The sequence below is a fragment of the Phocoena phocoena genome, chromosome 1 (assembly GCF_963924675.1).
Source record: "Phocoena phocoena chromosome 1, mPhoPho1.1, whole genome shotgun sequence".
Classification (NCBI taxonomy): domain Eukaryota; kingdom Metazoa; phylum Chordata; class Mammalia; order Artiodactyla; family Phocoenidae; genus Phocoena; species Phocoena phocoena.
In genome coordinates, this window is record NC_089219.1 from 23,272,913 (window position 1) to 23,293,137 (window position 20,225).

Below are 20,225 nucleotides of genomic sequence, written 5' to 3' on the forward strand. Positions count from 1 at the left end.
AGCTTCCAAAAGTAAGAAGATCTGGGGCTGAAAAGTTCTTAAAAGAACAATGGTTGGGGTAGGTGGGTGGGCAGTAGGGGCGGGGGTGGGGGAGAGTGGAGACTTCACAGAGGAGGGGGCATGTGACTGGAAGGGTGAGAGGTGTTCAACCAGCAGAGAGAAGGGCGCTCCTGGGCAGGGGGAAGGGCACGCACACAGGAGCAGGCCTGGCAGAGCCTGGTGCCCCTGAGGAACAGGGACCATTCACAGCACTTGCGACATAAGGTGGGGTGGGGACAGGGAGGAGAGGGGGCCGGGACACATGTGTTCTTTCCCTTCTTGAACCTCTGCATCCTTGCACCTTCCTCCCCATCATTCAATCCCAGAAAGGAAGAAAAGGGGAGTTGGATGGGGGGTGGGCGGAATTCCAGACACATTGCAGCACCTCCACCAGGCCATCTGGGAGAAGGGGCTGAGCAGCTGCCCCCCACCCCCCCCACCGTGGCTGTGACGGCTTTGAGGAGGGGGTCTCCGGCACTAGAGGACAGCAGTGGGACAAAGGAGCGGGAAGTACCAGGGGACAGCAGGCTTGAGAGTCATCAAAGGAACCAGGACTATGTAGCAGGAGAAAGGTTGCTTCCTGCGGACGTGAGTATTTCTAGGCTGGATGGCCTCCTGCACAGGAGCTGGGTGGGCTGAGGGGTGGGAGCCTACTTAACCTACATTACGGGGGAGAGTGAACTAGGTTGATTGTAGGAGTATTAGTACAGCTCACGGTGTACCCATGCCTGGCACCGGGCTGAGCTCTCTGCTTATAGCAACTCACTGAATCCTCATAGCAGCTCTGTCAGGTACAAGCTATTATTATATATTTTTTAACAAAAAGGAAACCGAGGTACAGAGAGATGAAGTCAACGCCAAAGACTTCGGCTGGTGAAAGGTGGAGCCAGGAGATGACCTTTGAGTTCCCTGCAACTCCCAATTCTAAAATCCTAGGCTTCTGAAGTTTTTAAGATCTTGTGTTTTAATTCTAAAAATCTATAATTTAAGGTGAATCTAAGGTGCTCTATTTCTAACATTCCATGATCCTCGGAGCCTTAGAGACTATAATTTGATGCTAGGTCTGAGGATCTAACACTCTGTTGCTCTAAGATTCTCCATGTCTATTATTTTATAGGTGACACAGGGGGTTATTCAAAACCAAACCACATGTGGTAGAGAATTTCTTTTCTTTACTTCCTTGCAAAGAGAGAGGTCAATGCTACATTTCCAAACGTCTGAGTTGTCTCTCCCCACCGCTAACCCTGGAGGTGGACAGGGGAAGCCAAAACCTTTGCTTTGTGGGGCCCATTAATCTTGGTGTCCCCAAGGGGGATGGCTAGAAACCAACACATGGGGAAGAAAGTGACTCAGAAAGCAGAGAGGGGTCTTCAGGGGCATTTTCTAGAAGTGGGCCATCAGCACCACCCCCCCTCCCGCCTTTGCAGTGGGGGTGGGGGAGATCCTTGGAGGGGAAGGGCTGCAAGTTGTGTCCCAGGAGGTTAGTCCTAAGGAGGTGGTCGTCCCCAGGCCCCGCCCCCAGTCACTGGATTCCTGTACCCGGTCAGTTTGCCCTACGGTATGGGTCACTGTCTGAAATCTTCCTCTTCAGTCATGTGTTCCTGTTTATTGCTCGTCCATCCCTATTGAAATGACAACTTTCTGAGGGCAGAGATCAAGTCTGGGCAGGGCATGAAGTAGGTATTTGTTCTCAGAATGAGTCTGAATGGCACCATCAGACCAAGACATAAGACATCATCCTGGCCTCCTCACCTAATCAGCGGCTTCGTCCAGGTGGCCTGTCTCCTAAACAGCTCTGGGATCCACTCCCTCCCCAGCCCCACACCCCTCTTTTTAGTGTCCTTGTTGAGGGCATAGGCTCTGGAACCAGGATGCTGGGGTCAAATCTGCCACTTACTAGCTGAATGACCTGGGGCAAGGGAAAATCTATCTGTGCCTGCTTCTCTCGACAAAATAGAGATGACAGTAATCATACCTACCTAGAGGTAGTGAAAGAAATGTCTGTCTACAGTGTTCAGAATGTGTCTGCCCAACTGGAAGCCCTAAGTCAGTGGCAGCTGTGGCTACTGGAGAATCATTATTACTATTATACCCTGTTTCCCTAATGCCTACTGAAGGAGGTCTCAAAAGCCCTTCCTGGTGTGGTCTCTCTTTCCAACCTAATCCCCCTCCCCCAGTCACAAAGACTTCCCTTCCTCCCATATTTTCTGGCCTCCCTGCCTTTGGACACACCGTTCCCCTGCCTGGAAGGCTCTCGCACCATCTCTCCCTGGCAAGCTCTTACCCTGCCTGCATGAATCAGCTCAGATGCCACCCCCTCGTGAGGCCAGCTCAGAGGTCCCCTCCCCCACCTCTTCTGGAAGCCCCCTGGGTTGCCAGTACCTTCTCTGGGCTCCTGCAGTAATTGACACATTCCAGGTCCCACCTTCAATCACCCAGCTCCAGCACCTTCTCTTACATTCCCCAGGGCAGGGACTCCCTCCGCTGTCTTTCCATCTCTGTGTCCCTGGTCCCAGAACCCGACTTGGAACAGCGTGGGTGTCCACGAGTGATTACTAAACAAACAAACCAAGTGCATAACGTCAGGTTCTCTTGGGTCCTGAGTGACTCACCCTGTCTGAGCCTCGGATGCCCCATCTGTAATATGGCTGTGAGAGCCCCTGTGGGGCCCTCCCTCCCAGGAGAGCAAAGAATGCTGGCATCCTTAGGCCGGCGGCACTCCAGGGTAGGGGCTGCGAAAGGGAAGGAATTCTGCTATTAAGCTCATCAATTCTAGCGTCTGGTCTTTGGGGAGAAGAGCTTGCCTGGTAATTAGGGTTGTTAGGGGAGATACAGGCGGGGCTAGTATTGATGCCAGGATCGACCTAGGGCGGCCACACCCGAGGCTGCGGGCGGCAGAGGCGGGCACTGGGACGGGGCTAGGTGGGCGGGAACCTCTGCCTCATCTGTGAGGCAGAGAAGGACCAGCGTCTTCCTCCTGGTGTGGGAGGCCCCGCGGCGGTCCCGGATCCGGCCTGAAGGTGGCGCTGCAGGCTCTCGCAAGGACAGCTCAGCCAGGGATGCAGCCCAGTGCCTGGAGGTGAGGAGGGTCTGGAGAGAACAGAGCGCGGGGATGGGGGGAAAGAGGGGCGGAGGAAGGAGGAAAGGCAGAGAGCGGGGAGAAGGGGGATATAAAGGACTGGAGGAGAGGACAGAGAGAAGCGGGGAGACCAGAGGAGGGAGGAGAGAAAATGCTAGGGCAGGAAGGGGAGCAGGAGGGGGAGAAGGAGGCTTCTTCCCATCCCAGGGGCTTGGACGAGCTCGATACTCTCGGAATCCCCTTCCCCCCAACGCCTACAGAGGGGTCACTTCCTCCCTTACCCCCTCTGCCATCCCTGCATGGCTCCCAGGGCCCTCAGGGTGAAGCCCAGCCTGAGCAGCCCAGCCTCATCCTCTGTGGTCTGACCCTGGAGGACCCCTGCCCGTATTTGTCCACCTTCCCACCCCCCATTCCACCCTCACATCCCAGCCCCAGCCATGCAGCCCTGCCTGCCACTTCCAAGGGTCCCGGCTCTCCCTCTCTGCCAGACCTTTGCGGGTGCCGGGTTGCTGCTGCCAGTAACAACCTTCTCCCCCATTTACCCCGCCTGCTGGCTCCCCCGGATCTCAGTATGGGCACCGTCTCCTCCCACAGGACCTTTCTGACCCCTGTCCAGGGTCAGGGTCCTCTCCTGGGCTCCCCGTCCCATCCCACATCTCCCCCCATCTCAGCACTGACCACTCTGGGTTGTGAATGATTCATCTGTTTCCCCAGCCAGAACAGGAGCTCCCTGAGGACAGGGACATGGCCTTGGCCCCCTCGGTGTCCCCTTCGTGGCCAGCCCAGGGGCTGAACAGGCACAGGTGGGCAACAGACCATGCCTGTAGGATGAGTGAATGATCCAATGAAGGGCCGAGTGTGGGAGAAAAGGCAGAGAGAGACATGGAGGAGGAGGAAGAAAACAAAGCCGAGAAGAGATGGATTAGGAGAGAGAGCACTGAGAAGGGCACCCCAGCCCCCAGGTGCGAAGGACGCCCTCTACCGTCCCCAGGGCCTCAGCACTGCCAGGCGGGGCTCTCCCTCCTGAGGTCAGCTAGCCACCTGGCTCTGGACGCCTCTGACCATCCGGCAGTTGCTCTTCACGGTCAGAATCAGGGCCCCTTGAGTCACAGGTAGCAGAATCTGTACAGCTGCCCAGCGAAAGGAGAGCTTCCTGTTCCGACCCCGTTCTGTAGCTTGGATGCTGATTGGAGGGAGAGCAGGGGGGTTCAGGAAGGACCTGAGGACCAGGCTCTGCCCACGTGCCTTTCTGTTTCTCTCCTCACAGGGTTTGCCATCTACTCTCAGCATCACCCACAACCCAGAACTTTACACAGCCTCGACCCAGTGACCCACAAACATCTTTCAATCCCCCAAGTATGCGTGTGTATATCTATAAACACGTCCCCACTCCACACACGTGTTTTATGAGAAGAGAGGCCAAAATCTTAAGAATTTTACTGACTGGCATCTTAGAGCAACATGGAAGGTGGCGATACAGCTCAAATCCAGCTCTAGGCGATCTGGCTGCTCTGGGTCGATGCTGGCGTCAATACCAGCCTGGTCTTTGTCTCCTGTAACAACCTTAATTACCAGCAAAGCTCTTCTCTCCAAAGAGGTAAGGTGCTGGAACTACATCCTACTTATTTCACGGCTCACATTAGACACCACCTCTTCTGGGAAGCCTCCCTTGATTGCCAAGCCCTGATTAAATATCTCTTCTATGAATGTCCACAGTCTCCTTGCTTCCCCTATCATGGCATGCAGTTTGATATTTGCTTGTCTGTCTCTTCTCACTGGACCATGGATCCCATGAGGGCAGGGACTGTGAATCATAGCTGAATCTTCAGGGTCTCTTCCAGGTGCTATGTGTTTAATCAGCACTTGTTGAATGAAGGAATAAGCCTAGTGACTCCCATGTCCCCACCTACACCTGAAGCCCTGTTTTGCTCCTACTCCAGCCTGGATCCCTGCTCTGACCCTCTGCTTTAAGTAATATGCATCTGTCCTCTGTCGCATCCCCTCACTTGCTGGGGAAGTCACAAAGGGGCCAGGAGATGTCAGAGTTACAGACTCACAAACTCCCAGCTCAGTCATTTTCTAGCTGTGTGGCTTTTAGGAAGTTCATTTTGCCTCTTTGGGTCTCAGTCTTCTTTCATCTCTAAAAGAGACAGTTTGCAAGCAAAGGCAGAGAGATTTAATAAACTATTTAATAAACTCCCTGGCAGAGGCAGAAGGGAGTCTGTGCGGAGCAGGGCATAAAGGGGAGAGGAGCAGCAATTACAGCCGCCGAGCAACAGAAGCTGTCAGCAGGTGCCCACCGTGTAGAAAATGACATCTGGACCTCATTCCTCATGGCAGTGACATAGAGAGGGCCACAAGGTGGGGGTGGGGGGTGTTGCTGGGTTGTTGAGCCTGGGAAGGGGCCAAGGATAGGGCTTCTGGAGGAAAGACAGGTTCAGGGTCCTGTTGTCTGGCCCCAGGGAAGGGAGATTGTGAATGGAATCGAAGAAGGACCATTTCCACTGCCAAGTAACTGATACTTTCTCAACCTGGTTTACATCAGCCCAGCCCAGCCTGGGGATCCTGACCCTACTCTACTGAAAGTGGCACCTGAGGCCACTGCAAAGCATTCTGGGCAATGGGGGCAGGGACTGGCATTGACAACCTGTCCTCATCACTACACACCATCGATGCTACTTGTGGAACACTTGCTCCTGGCCAGATGCGGCGGGCAGATCATCTCTTCCTGCACACCTAGCCAGGCAGTGTTTGTTTGCTCATTTTACTGATGGGGGCCCCGAGGCTCACAGCCCCATGTTCTTCCCATCCCTCCACATTCCCAGATTCTGTTTCTTCCTCTGTCATGACCTAGCTGTGTCACCATGGGTGGGTCCCCTGCCTTCTCTGGGGTGAAAAGAAGGAGCCGTCAGGCCCCGTCTAGTTCTGACATGGGTGGTACTTGTGCCATGAAAAATGTTTAACAGGCTTTTTTCACTCCATCTGTAGGCAGCCAGCTAACTTGGCAAAGCTCATCTTCCATTCCCTTCTCTCACCATGATTTGCTGTTTGGGGTCCTTGGAGAAGCCCCCGAGTAAATATTAATAATGTGTCTTTGTGTACATTGGCTGAGCGAGAGAATGAGTCATTTCCTGCTTTCCTCCTGGGCTCAGAATCTTAAGTAAAAATATGCTGGTTCTTTGGGTAACTTTGATGGGCTTGGTGGATGGGGCTGAGGCAGTGCCAGGAAATAGCTCTCCCACTGGCTGCCTCGATGCCTGAAATTCTATCTCCCCAGAACTGTGCCTGGACTTCCTTATTAGCATAAAGAATCCTGGGACCAAAAGGCTTGGCTTTGGCACATCCCAGCTTTGCCCCCCTGACTTTCGGGGGGAAAGGGGTCTGTGTTCTCTCCAGCAGCCTGGCCTGGACACTTCCACATGGCAAGCTCATTCCATCGGCCCTGCTGTCTGATCTGTTCTTAGTGCCACAGTTTCTGCATGGAACGAGATCATGAAATGTGGAAGGAAAACATAAATCACCCTCCAGGTTGCTGAGGGGACACAAAGCGAGGGAAGACGGGTGGAGATGACAAGCCAGTCTTCAAGCACTGGCTTGACATTTGCCATTTACAAAGCTGTTTGCACACCCACTGTTTCATTTGATCTTGATAACAAGCCTGAAAACGACGGAGAGCTGCCCCGATTGTACAGATGGGGAAACTGAGGCTTGTCAAGGGACCTGCCTACACCTCCATGACTAGTGAAAGAAGAGATGTTTGAGCCCAGGACCAATACCAAATCTCATTCTTCATCTTCATTGAGCTGCCAGGCAAGAGTCAAATGAGGCAGGTCAGGGAGGGCATCCTCAGGGAGGGAACTTTTGAGTAGTTTTGGAAGGAGAGAAGGAACAGGAATTGAACAGAGACAGGAAAGTCCAGGCATAGGACCTGGAGGGAGGCTCTGCAGATGTGGTCAGCTCATCATCGAGAACAAGAGTTGGTTGCATTTACTTGAGCATCTACTGTGTGTCTGGGCTTTGCAAGCACCTGAGATGTGTCATCTTATTTGCTCCATAGATGGCCCTTGATGGGGGCACTATGACAGCTGGTGAGTGGTGGAGCCAGAACCCGACCAGGGCTATCCGGACAGAACCCAAGGTCCCAACTGCCACACCCCAGATGGAGCTACTGCTACCAAAATCCTCCCCTCACTGTGTGCCTATGGCCAAGTCACTTAACCTCTTTGAGCCTCCATTACTTCATTTGTAAAATAGTGATGATAATATCTCTGAAGCACGAGGAAGACATTTGTGATCATCACAATTCTTCGTGGGGAGAGTGAAGTAGTGTTTGTCTGGAAGATGCCTATGTGGACCAAAAGCTGACATATTTGAGGGCACAGGACCAGCTGGTATGAAGGTGACTGGAGGGATGCCAGTAAAAGTGCTGTGCACAAAACAAGCCCAGCTTCCTGCTGAGAAGCGGGGGAGCAAGAGACAGAACAGGGCTGGCGAGGCAGTGAGTCTGCGTCCCTCCCTTCAACCCCACAAATCTCTAACACCAATAAATTCAGAATGCTTGGTGTAGGTGGGTTTCGGGAAGAGAGAAGGGGCTGAGCTTTGCCCTGGGCACAGTCCAGGAAGAAAGACCTAGACCAGTGGACAGAGCTGGATCCAGACCTGGGACTGCATTCATTGGACTTGGGTAGCTGGGCTTGAGCCAGTGACACCCGGTTCTCCTGGGAACAGGAAGCCCCTGTTGGCATCTGAGTTACACCTACTGAGATCTCAACATCCCTCCAGATACCCTGGAGCACATATTTCTGCTCCTTCACCCTGGACTCCACCCACACCCCTGGGTGCTCGATCTTCCTCTGGATACCGTATCATTTCCATGAGGCTAGCACAGCGAGCGAGCTTCTCCCATACTTAATTCAAAAGGGAAATAAAGACCCTGGTCTACCTCCAACCTGTCTCCTGCTCTCTCTGCCCTTTTCCACTTGAACGAATTACCTGCATGGGCTGGCTCCCACTTCCCTTCCATTGCTTCTTACCCACTACAGTCTGGTCTGACTTGTCAAGGTTATAAATACCCTTCATAGCTTCACATCTTGTGAACACAGTTCTGTGCTTGTGGCCTTTGACTTCTCTGTGGCATTTGACCCAAGAGACCACTCCCTCCTTCTGGAAAAGGCATTTCACCTAGGCTTCTGGGACTCCGTCTCACTTGCCTGCTTTCCTTCCTACTCCACAGGCCAAGGACCAATGAGAAAAAATTCTAGAACTTTCTACAAGTCAAAGGTGTCTAGGGGTATAATAGGCTGCATACAGAGGGAGAGGCGGATAAGGAGGAAGAGGGATTGTGTGTATGTTGGGCACCTACTATGTGCCAGGCTCCGTACAAGGCACTTAGGGTCCCATTGTCTTATGGGGTAAGAACTTTCATGCCCATATTACAGAATGTGAAATAGAGGCCCAGAATGTATAAAGGATGACCCAGAATCATCACATAATGGGTGGGAGAATGCTGGATATAAGGAATAATAATAATTGGTACCGTTTATCCAGCATCAGTGGGTGCTGGGCCTGGAGCATTTTCTTTTTCTTTTTTTTTTTTTAACATCTTTATTGGAGCCTGGAGCCTCTTCTCTGAGCTGAGCCTTCTGGTCCTCACCACAGCCTGGGGAGAAGGGGGCTGCCGTTCGTATCAACATTTGAAAGGGAAGGAAGCTGTCCCCTGCCCCGGGGCTGGGAGGGGACTGACTTGAGGAGCTGGACGTGGAGTCTAGGTCTCTGAGTCCACATCTCTGGAGGGAACCCAGCACCAGGAGACGACCCCTTGACAGGGTCCCTGCTCAGGGGCCCAATCAGGACATCAGAGCCCAATGACAGGGAAGACCCCTTCCCACCCAGGATTCCCAGAGGCTGCCCCCCGCCCCCCCAGAGAGACACTGTTCCTGCACGTGCCTGATTGGCAGCTGCTACCTTTGCTCTCTGAATCAAGGTTTTCAGACTGCATCACAGTCCCTTTCTGTAAAACAGTCATTTGTGCTGTGAAATCCACTCAGAGTAGCCAGGAGGGCAGGCCCAGAAGGAGAGGCCAAGTGGGATCAATCCGGTGTTTTACTTGATGTAGACCCAGCTTGCCTGTGCCGGGGAAACGGAGCTGGGAATTATGGGGGGAAGGATCAGCTGGTGTGTATCGAGCACCTGTTCTTCACTGAATCATCTAACCTTCACTGAAACAACTCAGCGAGGGGACACTCATTGTTGTCCGTTTGTTATAACAAAAGAGAAAACAAGTACAGAGAAGTTAAGCAACTTGTCCGAGTTCACAGAGCTGGTAAGGGGTGGACCACAGATGCAAGGTCAGGGATCTGTGATGTCAACCCACACTTTCCAGTTCACTGAAAGGAAAGAAGGGACAATTTACTGGGAACATTCACTGAGCCCGTCCTAGGAGTCAGGGGCTTTGCTTTCATAACTCTGTTCTCATCTGATACACATACTGTGAGATCATTACTTCTATCTCCATTTTACAGATGAGAAAACTGAGGCCCAGAGAGGACACTTGATTACCTGGGGTCTCACATGCTGCAAACGGTAGAGCCGAGACCTTGAACCCAGGGTCAGCATTCCTTCACAACTTTTTGGGGAGAGAGGAAGACATTGGGAAAGGCTCTCCTCATCAGATCAAGGTCATCCAGGTGGAAGCTGCTGTCTGTGCTGGGAAGGAGATGCTGGTGATGGGAAGACAGTGTTAGTATTCCTTGCAAGCTGGTGGCCTCCTCCCGGGAAGCTGGCAGCTGAGGCCGCTCTTGAGTGTTTGCCCGCAGCATTGCTGATGCTGGCCGAGAGCACTGTGGGGACTGGGCTGGAAGCCCACAGCCCCTGTCTCCCCACAGGAGGGTGACAGGCAGCTACAGGGATGCCGAAGGTATGTGGAAGGAGGTGCAGCATGTGACAGATGGAGAGGAAGCCCCAGGATGTAAAACAAGGTCTGGGTAGGAAATGGAGGGGAGATGAGGGGCCCATGTGGTCGGGGGCCAGCTGGCATGGAGGATGCTGGGAGCGTGCAGAGAACTATGGGCAAGTGGCCTCAAATGCCCAGCCAGGACAACTGACATGGAGACCTCTGGGTCTTGGTCCAGGACTCATGAGTGTCGATGTAAATGTGGCTCCTGGTAAATGTTTTCTAGAAGCAGCTTGGGACAGTGGCTGGGGGACTGGGTATGGAACCAGAACAGGCAAGGTGTGAGCCTGATTCTGATTCTAACCCACTGTGCAGCCTCAGGGAGCTCCCTCAGCCTCTCTGAGCCTCAGTTTTCTTATTCAAGTAAAGGACGAGAGTGACAACCTAGGGGGGCCTGGGTGTGTGAGGGTTCAATAAGCCTGGATGGTCCAGTGTTGTGTACTACTCATCGTCTTTTGTGGTTCTAGAGACTTTAGGACTGTGGATCTATTGACATTTAAAAAAATTATTAAATGTGGTAAATACAAATCCCACAGAAGTTACCGTCTTAACCTGTTTGAAGTGCACAGCTCTGTGGCGTTATGTTCATTCACTTTGTTGTGTAGCCATCACAATCATCTCATCCACCCCCAGAGCTCTATTAATCTCGCAAAACCCATTAAACAGAAGCTCCCCATTCTCCTCCCACCCCAACCCCTGACAACCAGGGGTGCCTCACATAAGTGGGATCATACAGTGTTTGTCCTTTTGTGACTAGCTTATTTCACTTAGGGCAATATCTTTACAGCTCTTTCATATTACGGCACGTGCCAAAATTTCTTTCCTTTTTGGGTTGAGTAATATTCCATTGTATATAAAGGTATGCTACATTTTGTTTATCCGTTCATCCATCAATGGGCCCTTGGCTTGCTTTCATCTTTGGGCTACTGTGAAGAGTGCTGCTATGAATATGGGTGTATGAATAGATCGTCAAGATCTTGCTTTCAGTTATTTTGGGTATATACCTAGAAGTGGAATTGCTGGATCATATGCTAATTTACATTTTTTGAGGAATCACCATACTGTTTTCCATTGCAGCTGCACCATTTTACATTGCTACTAACATGTGTAAGTTTTCCGATTTCTTCGTATCCTCACCAACGTTTGTTATTTTCTTTTTTCTTTTCCCTTTTTTGGATAGTAGCCATCCTAATAGCTTTCTCACTGTGGTTTTCACTTGCATTTCCCTAATGAGTAGTCATGTTGAGCATCTTTTCAAGTTCTTATTGGCCATTTGCATATCTTTAAAGAAACATCCATTTAAGCCCTTTGCCTATTTTAGAATCTGTTTTTGTTGAGCTGTAGGAGTTCTTTATATATTTTGGATATTAACCCCTTACTGGATATATGATTAGCAAATATTTCCTCCTATTCCATAGATTGCCTCTCACTCTGTTCATTGTATCTTTCATGCACAGAGATTTGAAATTTTGACGTATATTGCCAGGTTTTGAGGCGACTCAGAGGAGCAAAGTGGAAATAATCATGTTCCAGTGAATTCTGCCCAAAACAGAGCCCCACACCCAATACCTCACCATTAATGGTTCCGCTGTTGGGAAAGGACTAGATTCCACGAGATAAAAAACAAAATCCACCCTGCTTGTGTAGCGTCATTGTGCTTCAGAGAACAGCGCTGGCTGTGGCTTCAGACTTCAGACTGACCTGGGGCAAATTTGGGCAGGCCACAGTTCACCTGAGCTCCAGGTTGCTCATCTGAAATACAGAAATGACTCTCACTTTGCAGGGGCTGATGTATGTGTGAAAATTCAAGATCTGGCTCTCATGGGCCTTTCAATTTGTGTTTGCAGTCTTCCACGGGACAGAAGCTTTGGGGGCACCTGCGAGAACGTGGCCACTTCCTTGACATCACCTTCAAGGGGTCAAGGGCTTTCTTTCCACACTCCCACCCACTTCCCTCAGTGGCCTGAGACAGCCTGGGGTTTATCCAGACCATCCATGTGGTTTCTCCCATGAGGGTCAAGGAGACCGACACTTGTGTCGTTCTCAGCTTCTCTGGAGCTTCCCCCTCCACATCTCCCAAATTTTAGTCTCTTGGATTTGAGAAACAAATCTGTGTTCCCCCCCCTCCACATTTCATGATTTGGATCCCCTACAGCTCTCAGCTAAGAATGTTCACTAAATAAGCACTGATGACACAGTGATGGGGACAACGGTTTGTGCATCAAATCCTGGGGAGGCATAGGAGGGTGGGTCACGAGAGCATCTCTGGCCAAAACAGAAAAGGGAGCCAGGGAGTTCTGGGCCGCAGGATCTGCCTTCACCATCACCGTCACCATCACCATCATCACCATCACCGTCACCGTCATCACCATCACCGTCACCGTCATCACCTTCACCATCACCATCACCGTCACCGTCATCACCATCACCATCACCATCATCACCATCACCGTCACCGTCATCACCATCACCGTCACCGTCACCATCACCGTCACCATCATCACCATCACCTTCACCATCACCATCACCGTCACCATCATCACCATCACCATCACCGTCACCATCACCATCACCGTCACCGTCATCACCATCACTGTCACCATCACCATCACCGTCACCGTCATCACCATCACCTTCACCATCACCATCATGGTTACCATCACCTCCATTGTAATATAGAGTTTGACACAATTTTTTATGTTGACCACTGACAACATTCAGGCCACATGCTCCCTATTCCCCTTTCCATCCTTATCTGGACAAAATGACAAGAAGGCCCATGCTCCCTTCCCTGGCACTGGCAAGAACCTCAAAGCAAGCAAACCACGTCCCATGCACAGGAACACTTACCCTGGCCTCATCTCCAACCACAATAAAAACCAGAGCCCCTCCCTTTGCTCAAACCAAATGGACAGCTTGGGTGCATGCCCTGCTCTCTTCAGAAGGCCTCATTATGTGAGTAATAAATCTGTTCTTACCTCCTGGGGTGTGTGTGTGTGTGTGTGTGTGTGTGTGTGTATGTGACGTCATCAGATTCACATTCAACATCTAAACCACTTTTGTGTGTGTGTGTGTTTAATCCCACCCTCCACAGGGCAATCATGAGGCAGACAATGATCATCACCACCATCACCATCATCACCTCCATCACCATCACCACCATCATCATCACGACTCCATCACCATCATCACCTCCATCGCCATCACCACCAGCATCATCACGACTCCATCACCATCATCACCTCCATCACCATCACCACCATCATCATCACGACTCCATCACCATCATCACCTCCATCGCCATCACCACCAGCATCATCACGACTCCATCACCATCATCACCTCCATCGCCATCACCACCAGCATCATCACGACTCCATCACCATCATCACCTCCATCGCCATCACCACCAGCATCATCACTATGACTTAACTCAGTGGTTTGTGCTGAGCACAGCCCTTTACATGCATTATCTCATTTAATCCTCATGCAACCCCATGAAATGGATTGTCAGCAGCTGTTGTTCATCTTTTAAAGATGAGAAAACTGAGTCTTGGAGACAACAAGTCCCTTGCCCAACTTCATATTGGGGGAGGGTTGGGCTTCACGCTCACCTTCTTAGCCTCTACGCTCTTTGGGTCCTTCACGGTGAGAAAGTTCTTCTCTGTGTCTAACCGTTCACTTTCCTCCTGCAGCCATAATCTAGTTTTTCTTTCTGACTTCAGAGGAGTCCATGGGCAGAATCCAGCCAGGGATTCCAGGGCTCCCCTTGGAGCTGCCTCCCCTTCATCTCTTCTCCTCCCACACTCTCCCCCAGGGGGCCTCTTTTGCTCCTGAGATTTCAATTATGAGCTCCCTGTTGATAAGTCTCACACGCCTCCCACCCCAAGGGGCTCTGCCTGCTGCCAGGCCCTCAAACAATGCTCACGTGGACACCTGCTCTGAGCTCTGGTGCTTTGCTGGTTTGTCAGTGATGGGTCCAACAGCCCTGCAAGATGCACCTGACTCCCCTTACAGATGGGAAACTGGGGCCTAGAGAGGGAGACAAGAGTTGGGGCCACTCCTTTCTGGGCTCAGAGACTGCACTGTCCCTGTGTCCACCACCATCCCACCTGCTGCCTCTGGACTCTGTCCCCCCGTGGATCACTGGTGTCACCGAGCACTGGCTCCAGGCACCCCTGGAAGTGCACTCCGTGGGCTAAATTCCTCAGTCCTCACTGCATCCTCTGTGCTGGGGCCATGAGGACCTAGAGATGAGGTGTCATTGCACGGACCACCGGGTGCCACCTTGGTTACCTCACTCTGAAGCTTGCACTCCTAACCTTGAGCTTCAGTAGTGCACCTGCTGCATCCTCTGCCCGGGGCAGCCTCCACCTGCCCTACACCGTTTCCACTGGGAAAAACACACTATTGCTTCAAGGGCCAAATCAAGTGCCGCTTGCTCTGGGAAACCTTCCCTGATCGTCCCTCCAGGAGCCTCCACCCGGGGCGGAGTCCCGCTGTGAAACCATCAATCTCCTGCATCCTTAGGGTGCACCCATATGCCCTTCTCCCCTTTCCAGACAAGGTCCCCAGAGTGTGACCCATGGTGGCATCAATCAGCCCTGATGAAGGACTTGGTTATTTAATGGAAACTGCATTGCCCTGGGAGTCCAGGGTCAGTCAGGGGTCTATGGAACGTGGGGAGAGAAAACCCTAAGCTGCCTCCAGGCTGGATTGATGGCAGGGGGTGGGGGGATGTAGTGAGTGATCTAATATCTCTTCTAAGTAGGGTTTGCAATTCTATTAATTCTGCAGTGTTGCCCTGATACTCATGTGAGAAGAGATGCAGGGGAGAACACGGTATGAGGTGAGAGTGGGAGATGCGGCCGTGGAGGTAGCGGGGCTGGACGATGGAGGAGCTGAGTGTTAGACAGCAGCAGGCCCGGCAGGTGGCCTGGGAGCCTCTAGCCACCCTTGGTCTGTTAGAGCAGTGCCTGGCACATAGTAGGTCCTCAATAAATACTTTTTGGATGAGCAAATCAATATCCTTCCCAAAGTGAATCCAAATATAAATCATCATCATCATCATTGTCATTGGTGTGGGTGTTCACTGTCTTCTAAATCTTTACTTGAAGAATAAATACAAACTATTTAGAAAACTACTATTTTTACCAATTGTGAAATGAAAGAGACACTCTCACCTCCCTGCCGCCAGTTGCTGCCCCAGGTCCTTCTCGTATGGTAGTTCTGGAGCTGCTCCAACTGCAGACTAAGGGTTTGGATGTTATTTGGGAGGTGATGGTGACAGGAGCCATCAGGAAAACCATTAAGCCAGGAGTGAGATGATGAGGTCTGCAAATAAGAAAACACCTCTGGAGACAGCCTGGAGTTTGGAGGCTGAGGCAGGAGACCTGTGCGGAGGCTGTTGGAACAGCTCGGAGAGATGCAGGGGGCTGCACTCTGGCAGGGGCAGCGGGCGTGGGGAGGGGGGCCGGAGAGAGAGAGGACCTGAGCTCAGACGGGAGGAAGAGCGGCTGGACATCTCCTGACACACAGAGGAAAGGCTCGGAGGCTCCCCACGTGCCCGCCACTTGCTTCGCATCACTGCCTCCACTCTTCCCAAAAGCCCCGGGGGGCAGGCACCCCCATAAGCCCACCTCACAGATGGGGAAACTGAGGCTTGCTGAGGTGACAAACACAGTCAAGTTCAAGCAAAGTGGGGGCAGCCAAGCCAGGCTGGGCCAGTTCTGGACCCGGACATGCAAACTGTTGATCTACCCATCTGCACCCAGAGAATCTGGGAACGAGCGGGTGACTCCACGCCCTGCCCACCGGCCACGGAGAGCTCTGGTCAGACAGCTGTGGTGGGGTGAGCTGCTACGTGGGAACAGCCAGTGGGACCAGGGAGGGGGCCCCTGTGGAGTCCTCAGGACCAGACCCTGGGCCCCCACTTGAAGTCTGCAGAGCCCTTTGTGCTGTTTTCCCCTCAGGGTCCTCACCACAGCCCAAGTCACAGGGATGGGGACACTGGGCTCAGCATGGTCATTTCAGTGACGGCCGGGGGCTGTGCCTCAGGACAGCTGATCAGGATAACGCCAGCCACGGGGAGAAGCCTTGGAGTCTCTCTCCTGCAGCGGGATCCAGCTCCACAAGGAGTGACGTCCTCAGGATGAGAACCGTGCAGGCCCAGCGGGTGGCTTGCCTGGTGGATGGAGGATGTGCAGCCCGAGGAGTCCTGGGCTCATGTGGACCCACGGCTGTGGGTGAGTGTGGCACTCAGGATGGACCAGGTCACCGAGAGTGAGTGGAGCGCCTGGCACCCGGCGGGCGCCGGGTCTCAGTGGTGGGAGGGCTGATCCGTCCTACTTCGGTTCAGCGGGGCTGGTCCTCTTGGACTGCTCTGGACCCCTCGGAGGCAGGTGGGGTTTTCCAATGATCAGCTCTTCGATCATCATCCCTCCGCTTTCCGAAGGAACTGGGGCTTTCTGTCCTGAGGGAGGCAAAGGGCGGGCGCAGGTGGCTGGAGACTGGAGGGGCAGGAAAAATGGGAACAGTGCTTGCATCTACAAGAGAAGCAGGAGGGAAACAGCAGTGTTTTTTTGTATGTGTGTTTATTGGAACTCAGATGGATTTCTGAGTCCTTGCCGAGACAGCTGGCGTCAGGAAGCACATGGTAAAGTGAGGGCAGGGCTTCATGGATGCGACTGCCCAGCTGTGGGAAGGATGGGGGGATGTGCCCCAGTGACCTCTAGGTCCAACTAGCCCCACTCAGTTCCGGCAGCCCAGCGGGGATGGCCTGAGCCTCATGCTGGAAGCAGACATTGACTGAGCGCCTGCTCTGCACCAGGTCCTGTGGATGAAGCAGAAAACCAGGGAGGCCAGGCCCTGTCCTCATGGAGGGCACATGGCCAGCCATTCTCTGCTCCCTCCCACTGCCCATCCCACCGAGTGAACCACACTCTGGCCTCCCTGCCTCTCCCTCCACTGAGAGAGTATTGACACTGGGGACAGTGCTGTGTCCTGGAAACAGCACAGGGTTGGCAGAGCTGAGTTTCCATCCCAGCTCTGCTGTCAATGTGCTGTGTGACCCTAGGCAAGTCACTTCGCCTCTCTGGACTTGAGTTCCCTCATCAATGAACTGAGATACACCTGCCTGTCCCCGACCTTGTGTTCCTTAAGCCTCCATTGCTAGCTGACCTCACTCCTTCCTCAGCCGGGAGCCGGGCAAGACATGACCGGTGGTCTTCCTCTCACCCTAAATTACAACCATCAGTTATAACAGGGGAAGTTAACCCTTAGGTGACTCTGGCATTTGGCAGAGCGAGAATCCCTTCTGTTTCCTGCCTGCAACTGGGAACGTTAGCTTTGTGGCTGCCAGATGATTGCAGGCTGGGGCGGAAGGCAGCCCCTGCAGAGAGACCGAGGCCTCCACTAACCTGACTGTTACTGACCCTTTCCAAGGGCAGTGTCTGACCCTGGATTGGGGATCACGTGCAGCGAGCCTGGATGGGAGCACTTAGGATGCAAACCATCCTGGAGAGGTCAGAAGAGGGGTGAACCAAGTCCTGGATGGAAGGGCAGAGTGGAATAGGCTCCCAGCCCTGCCACCGTATAGCCACCGTCTAACAAGCCCAGGTCACCCAGAAGATGAGAGGTGGTGGAGTCTGCAGTCTCTGAGGGCTCTAGGAGGACACCCAGTGAAAGTGCACACTGGACATCCTTGGAGGGAACCTCATGGGCCTTGAAGTTCATCAAAGCCCCTTGACTTCCTTCCCATTACTTTACACTATGGGAAGCAGAGAAAATAGTGCCTCTTCACTGGTTATTGTCAATATCACCATGAGATGGCTGACAGTCTTGGAACATGAGCTGCCATGAACGAAGGCAGGCAAGGAGCTGGAAGACCAAACCCCGGGAAGGAGATTCCTGAGTCCTGGTTTCCAAGCCCTCTTGGGTCCTGGGTCCTCTGAGACCCAGGAACATGGATGCCAAGTAGAGGCAGTGAAAGAGCAGCCTGTGGATCTGCAGGGATGGAGACCAGGAGGGGAGGGTTCCTGCTTCTCGGCCTTCCCCTCCAGCCACTGGGCAGGTGCTTTGTGTGCACCTGTCCTGTGCCAGGCACTGAGCCAGGTGCTGGGGATAGAGCTGTGAGTGAAACAGACCCCGTCCCTGCAGTTGTGAAAATGATTGTCCATGAGGGTCATGTCCCTGACACAACACGAAAGCATGGAGAATTGCAGCTGGGATCAGGGCTCCAGATTCGGGGGTCATGGCATTATGGGGTGGATAATTAGGGACGGAGGGTGGGCTGTCACTCATGGTTTTCTGCTGCATCCTTCCCCTCCATTACCACCACCAGCACCATTATTATCACCGTTATCACTTGTACTGTCCCTGTTATCATCATAATCATCACTATCTCCATCACCATCATTACCACCATCACCAGCGTAATTACCACCACCACCACCATCATTGCCGCCACCATCACCATCACTATCACCAATACCATAATCGTATCATCACCATCACAGCTCCCCCACTGAGCCCTTGTTGTATCAGGTGTTGTGCAATGAACTGCTTCTGACAAGACCTCACGACCTGCCCTCCTCCAACACCCCCAAAGGCAGGTACTATTATTCTCCCCTTGCAGAGGAGGAAATGCAGTTCAGGGAGGTGAGATGGGGGACCCAGAGGTGGGCCCAGGCCCCCACGCTCCAGCACAGAGCTCTCTCCCCCAGGACCTCCCTCTGGGGGTGCACAGAGGTCGACCACCCAACAGCCCCACCTCAGGAGGACTGTTGGGGACGGCGACTCAGAGGAGCTGGGACACATTCCTTGGCGGGGGGAGGGGTGCGGGAGGGTGAACAAGGCCCCGGGCCGGGCCCTGTGAACACAGCTCAGAGTCTCTGCCTCCGTTGGGGCCCAGCCTCTGGCTTCACCTCTGTTTCCTTCCCTGTAACTACCCACCCGGTCTGACCCCTGCTGAGGCTCCCACCCCAACCTTCCCCTGACCTCCACTCAGATATGCCCCTGCAGCCACCGTCAGGGCCTTTTCCTCTGTCACCCCAGGTGACACCCCCATCCCAGACCTGGGACTTCACCGGGTAGCTCGCCAGAAGCCAAGCTCACCCCGCCCCCTCAATGGGAGACTGGATGGCAGCCCCCTTCCCGGGTTCTCCCAGCCCAGCAAGTGTGGCCAGAGTGATGGGTGGGCCCCTTCTGCCCCCATCAAGGGCGATGGCCCCATTAACAGAGGCCCTTGTTTGAACACTCCCTTGCTTCTCCCACTGAATTGCTGCTTCTACTTTAAGGAGATAAAAATGGACATGGATGAGACAGGGCAGAGAAAATCAATAAGAAATAAAAGTTAACACGGGAGCAAATGTGTTGTTTCAATAACAGAAGGGATTGAGGAGGTGTCTGAGGACTGAGATGCGCCAGTGACACACCTAAGGGCCTGTGAGCCTGGGGGAGGCTCAGCCTTGGGGGTGTGTTGGTCAGGGTGGGGATGAGTGTGAGTGTGGGTACGGGTGTGTGTGGGGGGTGGAGAGTGGGCTCAGGGGCTCTACCCACTGCCCACCGGGTCCAGGGTCTCCTCAGGAGCCCCTCACGAGCCGGGGCAGTGGTGGAAGGAACTGAATCAGAAGCCCGTGTGTCCTCCAGCACCTGTCTCAATGTATTCATTCATCTGGTCAGTGGGCATTTATTGAGCACCTGCTATATGCCAGGTCAGCATAGCACAATGGTTAAGAGTGTGAGCTCTGGGATCTGACTGCCTGGGCTCACATCTCATCTCTGCCATTTGCCAGCTGTGTGTCCCAGGGCAAGTGACTCAGCCTCTCTGTGCCTCAGTTTTCTCATTTGCCAAAAAAAAGTGATGTTAATATTAGTACTAATCTTACAGGAATGTGATAAGAATTGAGGGAGATGATTCATGCAAACTGTTTAGATCCATGTCTGCACATGGTGAGCTCTTGATACATTTAGCAATTCTTCGTATTGTCACAGGCCCTGCACTGAACAAAGCAGCCTCAGTCCCTCCCCTCATGAAACACACCTATGGGGTAGGGACCATGAACTTCATTTTAACAGATGAATAAATTGCATTTTGAGAAACTTAGACAGGATGGATAGGTTAACTGTCTTACCCAAGGTCACCCAGATAGTCAG